This window comes from Haemaphysalis longicornis, unplaced genomic scaffold (assembly GCF_048455015.1).
Source record: "Haemaphysalis longicornis isolate Haplotype H1 unplaced genomic scaffold, Haemaphysalis longicornis Haplotype H1 scaffold_13, whole genome shotgun sequence".
Lineage (NCBI taxonomy): Eukaryota > Metazoa > Arthropoda > Arachnida > Ixodida > Ixodidae > Haemaphysalis > Haemaphysalis longicornis.
The window spans coordinates 65,364,419-65,373,790 of record NW_027526233.1 but is presented as its reverse complement, the minus strand read 5'-3'; the positions used below and the strand labels follow the sequence as shown (position 1 = coordinate 65,373,790).

General features: G+C 49.0%; 1 pseudogene; it reads left to right on the top strand.

The window, feature by feature from the left end:
- The first annotated feature begins 479 nt into the window (after nucleotides 1–479).
- Nucleotides 480–3,823, top strand: LOC144163871 (uncharacterized; annotated as a pseudogene).
- Nucleotides 3,824–9,372: the final 5,549 nt, after the last annotated feature.

Sequence of the window (9,372 nt, the reverse complement as noted above, 5' to 3'; positions counted from 1 at the left end):
ACGTTTTGGTTTCACCCCCCATGTGGTGATAGCGCCTATGCCGCGTATTGTGTGCCTGTGTTATCTGCTGCTTTCGCCCCGACGCGCCACGTGCAGTTTGTACATGACGTCACTGGTCACATGTGTGTTCGTTATATATGTGCGCTGGTGGCATGGAATTGATTTTGATTTGATTGTAGGGTTTAACGCGCCGACGCAACGCAGGCGATGAGGCGCGCCGTAGTGGAGGGCTCCGGATTAATTTTGACCACCTGGGGATCTTTAACGTGCGCCGAAATCTCGTACACACGGGCGTTTTTGCTTTTCGCCGGTGGCATGGAATAAAAGTTGTCATTATTTCGCCCGCATCGTCAGCGGCGGCAAGAACGGGGAAAGGGACTTTCCCCGTTCTTGCGGCAGCCCACCTGCACTCGGCCTACTTCTAGGCCGTCAAGACGACATGGTGTCAGAAGATAGTGTCTTCTGATATTCAAGGGGCGATGCACCAATCTTCAAGCGCCGCCATTTCAGAAGACAACGGAGTCAAGTCACTCCACGGCATGTTCGCTGTTTCAGCTCCGCCAACGTTTGACTTCGACCGGACATCCGAATGGCCTTCTTGGATCCAGCTGTTCGATGACTACCGCTTTGCCTCGGGCTTAAACGAGCCAAGTGAAGAAGCACAAGTCCGGAGTCTGCTTTATACGATGGGAATGCAAGCCAGAGAAATCTTCTCAACTTGCGCTTTATCTGAAGAGCAACACAAGCAGTACGAAGTCGTCAAAAATAAGTTCGACAACCACTTCGTGTCCGCACGGAACCTAGTTTATGATAGCGCATGTTTTCACCGACGCATTTAAAAACCTGGCGAATCAGTCGACCAATTCATCACTGCGTTGCACACGCTGGCGGACCGGTGCGACTGCCAGGAAAAGGAATGCATGATCCGCGACAGGTTTGTCGTCGGCCTCAGTGATGCGAAGCTCTCCGAGTCGCTACAAATGGATGCAAATTTGACACTCGCCATTGCTTTGGCAAAAGCTAGCTTGAAGACGACCGTCCAATGACAGCAGCAGCAGCTGCGAGAAACCAGCGACGAACCTTCGGCAGCGGCAGCCAGCAACCTGGTCGCGGTCAGCAACCAAGGGCAGCCCCGGATGATCTCTTCAGGACAGCGTCCCGGCAGCTCGTCAAGGAACAGTGCACCTGGCATACAAGGCCACCGCACCAGAGAACAGTCCTACCGACCACGCACCCCCGGTCCATGCCCCAATCGCGGTCAAGGAGCGCACCCCAGGACCTTCTGCCCGGCAAAAGCTGCGAAATGCAACTACTGTGGTTGTTCCGGACATTTTGCAGTGGATACAGTGGATAACAGAGTGGATACCAAGAGATGGGTATAGAAAAAGGTGAAGGGCATTTATCCAATGGAGGGATGAAATAAAAAAATCGAGGTTACATTGTGGACTCGAGCATAGCAGGACAGGAGCGGTTGGAGGTCAATGGGAGAGGTCTTCGTCCTGCAGCGGACCTGAGTAGGCTGCCACTGATGATGATGATTATTATTATTTTGATGATGATGATGAGTTTTCTGACATTCGATCCGAGTTAAATGATGTCAATGGCACTGTAATGGAATTTTTGTGAAAGAGATCACGCATGAGCTGGCTTTTTTGCGAATGTGAGCTGGTTTTTTCTGTGAATATAAATGGAACATTACAAATTATCTTTTATTTTCAAGAGCCAAGCGAGCTCCATGAACTAATATGCAAAGCTTATGACTCCGCCGTCTGCACCAACCACGTTTCTCAACTGCCAAATTACTCCCACATGGTATTTATAATGCCCACTCGAAATTTATGGAGGCACCGCGAGTCACCCGGCCCATCCATCTTTACCTCGGCATCTTTACACAGCAGGCAGAAAAAAAGCTCCAATAATGTACCGGCCAGCCTAAAGCATTGACGATAACCCAGAACTCCCCCTGCAAGACATTTAACGAATATTCGCAGCCGCACGCGGCCCCACAGATATGTATAACATTGCCAATAAAGCACCGCGTAAAGCATGGCTTTACAAAAATATATTTAGTAAGCAATCTAGCATGCTTAAATGACATTTCTAAAAGCCGCACTGGACACGGAGAACAATGATTGCCCTGACGACCCCCCAAGACAAAGTGGCCACTGTACAATCTCACCCGCATCATTTGTGGCTGCAGCACTTGGCATGTGCACAAGGCAACGACCGCAGTGAAATCAACCATGTCTTTTGCAATGCCTCACTACCAATACGCCTGCTCAATTTATCAAGCTAAGTTCCATACGCCGGCCAATTGTCAAGAATGAGCCCAGGAGCTCCACCGTCTGTCGTCACCGCTTTCGCTTGCGGACGAACTAAAGCAACTCGAGAAATGCGTGAGGCCACAGCCTCGCCCGTGGCGTATTCCCAAACCATATCCCACAGGGGCCAAGGCCGACCACGCCCCCTTTAAACGGCGACTTCACAGCGTGACGTCACTTTCCCTTCCTGCGCCATAGAGATAATATTCTGACTTCGTACGCGACTTCATGCGACGTGGATTTTTTTTTTCTCGTTTTGGGTGGCGGCCGATGGTTTCGCTCTGTGCGCGAGGCTGGGGCTGCGGCGATAGGGAGCTGACGCACATTTAGTAGAACTTAAACGCCCAACCACATACAGCGTACTTTCGGCGTTTTCTCTCGTGGTGACGCGAGCTGATGCACGAGCAACGCCGATGTCTACGCTCGCCAGATATCGGCGTCGACGCAGCGCGTGAAAGAAGCGGAAATCTGGCAGCAGCGGTCGGGTTTCACGTCCTTCTCGTGCTTTGGGGTCATTCCTTTCAGCAGAAGAGAATCAATTTCTTTTCAACTTGTGGTTATCGGCTGCCTTGAGACAAATTGCAAGCTATTTCTGTTCTAAAGTGCTCATGCATTTGTGGCTTGTTTGGCTTTAATCGGGGAGACCGGGTATTTGCGATAGCTTTGTTTGAGTTAAATAAGGGAGCTCTGGCTACGTCGCTTGTAGTATTAGCAGGATGGGGCTTGGCTGCAAGATTGGTGCGTGATGACCAAGCCTTTCAACGCCAGAATGCTAGCGGCGCATGCCATTCAATTCATTGCTACCGTGGCTTGCGTAGGGGAGACCTAGGTTTGGCGATAGCTTTTCTTGACTCAAATAAGGGGGCTGGAGTTACGTCGCTTGTAGTAACAGCATAACTGTCCTCGTATACAAGATGGGTGCGTAAGAAACAAGCGTTACTACGGCTCAAATATCTCAAACGTGACCAAAGCAAATCACTCGACAATGCAGCCTTTGACAATATTCGTTGGCAGCCTCTGTTAGGGTACCAAATTCTTAGCAATCGCATCTTCTCCTACTTCCGGCCACCGAAGCCTGTGGACGCGGGATCATGAGCTCCGTCAGAGCGGTGGCAGTGGCCCAGTCTGGCCGCGGCAACAGGTTTTTTGACACCGAAAACGGTAACCACGATTATCAAGTGAGTCTTCCACAACTGCCAACCTGAAAATATGTGACCAACACGGTGTTTTTACACGGTGATATGCGTGCCAGGCCCTACCGGGTAGAAGATTTTTGAGACGCGCACACGCGTTTGGCGCTGCTCCTAGAAGGGATTGCTCTGGGGGCGTACGAAATGAATCGCGTGTGGGCCGTCACGTTCAGCAGCGCGGACGCTGTGAAGAAGATGCTGGCCATCGGAGACGTGAAGGTGAAGGAGAGAAAGTGCCTTGTAATTGATCCGAATAACCAGGACCTGCGTTTGAAGCTGCACTGGTTGCTGCATGGCGTCTCGGATGATTAGGTGCTTTCGGCGTTTGCTCAGTGTGGCAGGGTAACCGACGTCTCTAGGGAGCATTGGCGGGTGCCAGGTTGCATTGAAAAGGACTCCACGATGCGGCATGTGACTATTCGACTAAAGGCTGGCGTCATGCCGGACGATTTACCGCACCAGCTACGTGTGGGCGGGGAATTGACGCTTGTGGTGGTTCCGGGCAGGGCGCTACTTTGTCTGCATTGCCACAGGCAGGGTCACGTCAGGCGTGAGTGCCGCGTCCCGCGTTGCTCACTTTGTCGGCGCTTCGGACATCCAGACAACCAATGCGTCAAGACGTACGCCACAGTTGCTGGTCCTACTGGGGTGGAGGACAAGTCCGAACCCCTTATGGACGAGGCTGACGCAGAGGAGGCCGCGAGCGGAGGAGCTGCTGGGCCCTCGTCAGAACCCGAGCCAACTGCTACCTCTGAGGGTAAAGAAGATGTCGCACAATGTGACGGGACCACACCGGTTGACGAAGGGTTACCCTCTGCTGCATCTTCTGCTGCAAATGAAGAACCCAGCAAGGAATCTAATGACATTGCCGAGGAGATGGAGGTGCCAGAAGCTGTTGAAGACAACTCATCCGGTGCTGTGCTGGCAAACGGCCACGACAGAGCGACGACGGCAGTGAAAAGGAAGTGGAGACAGCGGGAACGGGTGAACCGCCGCTGAGGTTACCGCCACCAAAGACAGCTGTGTTACGCCGAGCTACCTTGAAACTAAAGCCCAACAATCAGAAGGATCGGAAAGCTAGTGACAAATCACCGCCGTAGATACGTGCATCGTGCGGAGAGTACCGATCGTGGTCGCGTGGCCCACGTTTACAAAGATGTCCGGCGGCCTTGGCCCCCAAGAAACTGTGAGACTCTCGTTGACCCGTTGATACAAAGTGTAAGCGTCATGTTATTCGTTTCCTCCTGGTGGCTCTAAATTTAACAGCAAATTTACGCGTAGGCATGATTAACGTAAGATGGCTGGCCTCGAAGAACAAACAGTACCAGCTTACGCGACTATTCATGGAAAAAAACCTGGATATCATCGCTGTTCAGGAGACAAAAATAGAAAGTGAGGAACAAAGGAATCGCATGGTGCAACCTTTCCGGGAGCGCTATATTGTTTGTGTCTCTCATGCTGTGGGCACACCGGCGGGATGTGTACTATTTCTGCGGAATACTATCGGCATTATTGTGGATGAAGTGATTACGTGTGAAACTGGGCGCATGCTTCTTTGTGACTTTACGTTTTCAGGTATTAAATGGCGTGTTATCTGTGTTTCTGCGCCTAATAGGTGAAGTGAACGAAAAACGTTTTTTGATCGCATTGACCGGTACCTCAACAGCGAGAGACATGTTGTTATGTTAGGCGACTTTAATTGCGTATGTTGTCCTTGCGATAGGGTTTGGAAAATATCTGAACGTGACGCAAGTGCGTTACTACTAAACACAATCGTTCATGAACGCAGTTTGGAAGACGTGGCGCTCGTAATAGCGAAAGATAAAACTACCCAGTTCACTCATTTCCAGGGCGGAAGTCATGCTCGTCTCGACCGCGCATATGTAGATACAGAGGTGCTTATCTTGTGTAGAAATTACCAGGTGGAACATGTTGGGTTTAGTGACCACTGTCTGGTAATGTTTGACATTGGAACTCAACCAAGACCTGAAAGGTTTCAGTGGGATCAGTGGAAGTTAAATACGAAACTTCTGCAGGATGAGGCATTTGTCGATAAAGTAAACGACAAGATTAAGAACATTCTCCAGGGAAAGGCCGAAGATGCCATCTTATTAGGAGAACGCTTTAAAGAAGAGGTCAAAATCGCAGTAATTGAAAGGTCCGGCGCAATAAGAGTTAAAGAAAGAAACAAAGAGAAAGAACTGAAATGTCAGTTGGACTATTTGTTATTTTCAGAAAGCCTACAGCCAGGAACCCACACACGCAGTATTAGAGGGGTAAAGACACTACTAGAGACGCTTGAAACAGAAAGATATAAGGGAGCGGTAATACGGGCCCGGGCTGAAAGATTGTGGTTAGGCGAAACGCGCACGAAACGCGCTCTCCGAGATGAAAAGCGATACGCAGCCAAGAGCAATATAGTGGCGATTTCATACATTGGTGCTGTCGCTCGAGATAAACAAAGATTGAACGTGCATTTGTGGACCACCATAGGCATGTCCGGGGCCAGCGTCAGCCATACAAAGATGGATTTAAGGAGCAGTGTTTACCACTCGTGCCGAAGCTGGACGAAGAAGTTAAAGCAAACTTCGAGGCTTCTATTAGTCTTCGGGAAATAGAACAGGCCATAGATGAGCTAAGTCGAGGAAAAGCGCCTGGGCCTGATGGTCTCAGCGCTTCTTTTTACAAAGCGTTTAAATAGGAACTTGCAGAGGCTCTTTGAAACGTTATATGGCTCGTGTATAAGGAAAAGACGCTGCCCCCGTCCCTCCGTACATCACATGTAATCCTTATCCCCAAAACAGATGATGAAACAAAATTGTTATCCTGCGAAGCATATAGACCAATTACACTTGCAAATGTAGATTATAAGGTATTTATGAAAGTTCTGGCAAAACGTTTACAATGTGGTATTCAGTCCCTTGTTGGCCACCACCAACCTGCGGCATAAAAGGTCGCTCAATAACGACGAACCTCCATGTGTTTCGGAGCCTTTTAAAAACCGTTTATTCACTGGGAGGACGAGTTGCTACCTTGAAGTTCGATCTGGCTAAGGCCTTTGATCGTGTAACACATAATATCCTGTTTGCAGTGCTCGAACAGGCGAACGTCGGCTCGATTATTTTAGAGGGGGTTAAGATGAGTTATACAAACAGTTTCACGAGCCTGATAGTGTCTAAAAAAGTTAGCGAGAGCTTTGAGGTTGTGTCGGGCGTGAAGCAGGGATGTCCTTTGTGTGCCCTGCTGTTTGCAATTTACCTGGAACCATTTTGTTTGAAATTGTTAAATAGTAACCAGATAAGAGGTTTTACGTTGCACGAGAGTGAGGTATATTCTTTGTTATGCTGATGATGTTGCGGTCGTGTGCTGTGAAAAAGGGAGCGTCAGTAGAGCGGTTCGAGTAGCGACGGAATTTTGCGAGCAGACAGGAAGCGCTATCAATTGGAGCAAATGCATAGGTACTTGGCAAGGAGACTGGGAGGGCAAGCCAGAGCAATTTGCAAACGTCAACTGGAACACCTCTCCCACTAGATACCTTGGTGTGCCATTACAATGCTACCAGAAACCCACTGAGCTCTGGTCTGAGGAAACTGAAAGAGTCCGGAGTGAAACGCTAAAATGGGGGGTCATGATATGTCAATATTTTCGCGCGCTTCTGTCTGTAATGTATTTTTGATTGCTAAAATATGGTATGTGCTTCAGGTGTTGTGCATGTCAAGTGTCAACGTGCACAAAATTCACAGGGTATTTGCTGTGTTTATTTGGCGCTCAGGATGGGAGCGCATGAGTCCTAGGAATCTCTTCCTTTCCGTTAAAAAAGAAGGTTTCGGACTGGTGCACCTATTTCTTAGGCAGGTTGTCTCTAGTTTATTTTAATGAGAGACCAGAGAGACCCTTTTCTACGAACAGTTGAGCAGACAAGATTTGTGAATCATTTGCCAGATTTTGTTGTGTCTTCTAGTGCACTAAAACCAAGAGCCCCACGAGGCTACTTGAAAAGGTGGTTATGGCCTTTCAATTCCTGAAGGCCAGGTTTTGCTACGAATACCTTGCTCTGGTACCTAGAAAGCAACTGTACAAGGATGTGATCGTTGTGGCATTACCGGTACCTGTTTATCGCTCTTTATACTGTGCAGGGACGGGGAAAGACGTGTTAAGGAGAGTTAAACGAATGCCTGTGAGGTCAACAGTGAAACGTTTCTTTTTTCAATTACATACCGGAACACCACCCGTCAGTCCTTGGCTGCGGGAGAAAGGAATACTTGTAGCGGGGTCAGTGAATTGTGGACATTGCGGTAAACAGGAAACAATTGAACACATTTTCTTGGACTGTTCTGACGCAGTGTTCCACTGGGACATTCTCTAGCGGACGCTAAAGAAAGAACTGCCGGTAACTCCGTACGGAATACGTTTCCTTCCAACGCATAATGATGGAGGCATGCCACTTGACATGTTTATGGCCGTGAGCCTGCACAGCCTCTGGAAACCTCGTATGGCCGTGCGCCATGCAGACCCGGATGCACGATCGGCAAGGGACTACTTTATTGAAAGCATTGCCTATATCAGAGATGTAATGAAAGTGCAAGACGAGCTACCTGACTGGGCTAACATATTGGATGAACTAGTTAACCTGAAACGCTTTTAACACGCGCCACCCGTAGCATTGATTGATTGATTGATTGATTGATTGTGGGGTTTAACGCGCCGACGCAACGCAGGCGATGAGGCGCGCCGTAGTGGAGGGCTCCGGATTAATTTTGACCACCTGGGGATCTTTATCGTGCGCCGAAATCTCGTACACACGGGCGTTTTTGCTTTTCGCCTCCATCAGAAAAGCGGCCGCCGCGGCCGGGAATCGAACCCGCGACCTCGTGCTCAGCAGCGCAACGCCTTAGCCACTGAGCCACCGCGGCGGGTCAAGCCACCCGTAGCAGCGGGAGGGGTTTTATCATTATGTTGTGTGGAGACATGTGTCATTGTTTGAAGGGGTTTTTTACCATTACCTTAGTGGAGCCATGTGTCATTGTTTTGTTTTTTTGTTCACTGCACCAAGCCGGTAATAAAGAAATAAATCGGCGGTGGTCGAGCGGGTGCGCGCTTGCGTGCTGGCGTTTTGTTTTGAAAGTCCATGGTTCGAATCTTGGCAAAACCTCGTTTCTTTTTTGCAATGAGGGTTTCACCGGCGTTTCTTTTTTTTTCAAGGCAAACAAAGGGGGCCAGAGAGCCTTGCCGTTTAACCTAGAGGTGACGTTCTACGGTACCCTCAGTATCAAGGCAGCCCCGAAATATACTTTGCTTGAATTCATGAAGCTGCAGTCGGTACATAACATCAAGGTTAAATAAAGTAGAAAGTAAAAAAAAAGTAACGTTTCGCTAAGTGCGTCTTCGTTTATCATCCTATCTTATTTTGTTCAGATTTGATGGTAATGACACGATTATAAAAACGGATCGCTGATGTTAACAGCAGATGAGCGACCGACGTACGCGTGTGCTTTCGACCGATTAGGAGCAAACGTTCTGCGCTTCGGTACGGAATCCAAAAGACCACCCAAGATCAGAAAAACATTTTCGTCTTCACTGTAATGATCGAGAGTGTTCGCTTTCAGGAACGTAAACAATGACCACACGTACGTGAAAAAGCGTCCGCTTGCCCGCGCACTTAGAGCACCGCGCCCAGCGCTAGCTTAAAGGAGTACTGACACCACATTTTTACGCCTAAAAATGATATAATTGGCTTTATTAGTTTGTACAGATGCCTCACAGAAATGTTTGCAGCGATCCGAGGCCGGAATCCCATCTAAATCTTATTTTGTTTGTCCCGGCCGCGAGTTTTCACAAATCGGCAGACTAGCGGAATCGCT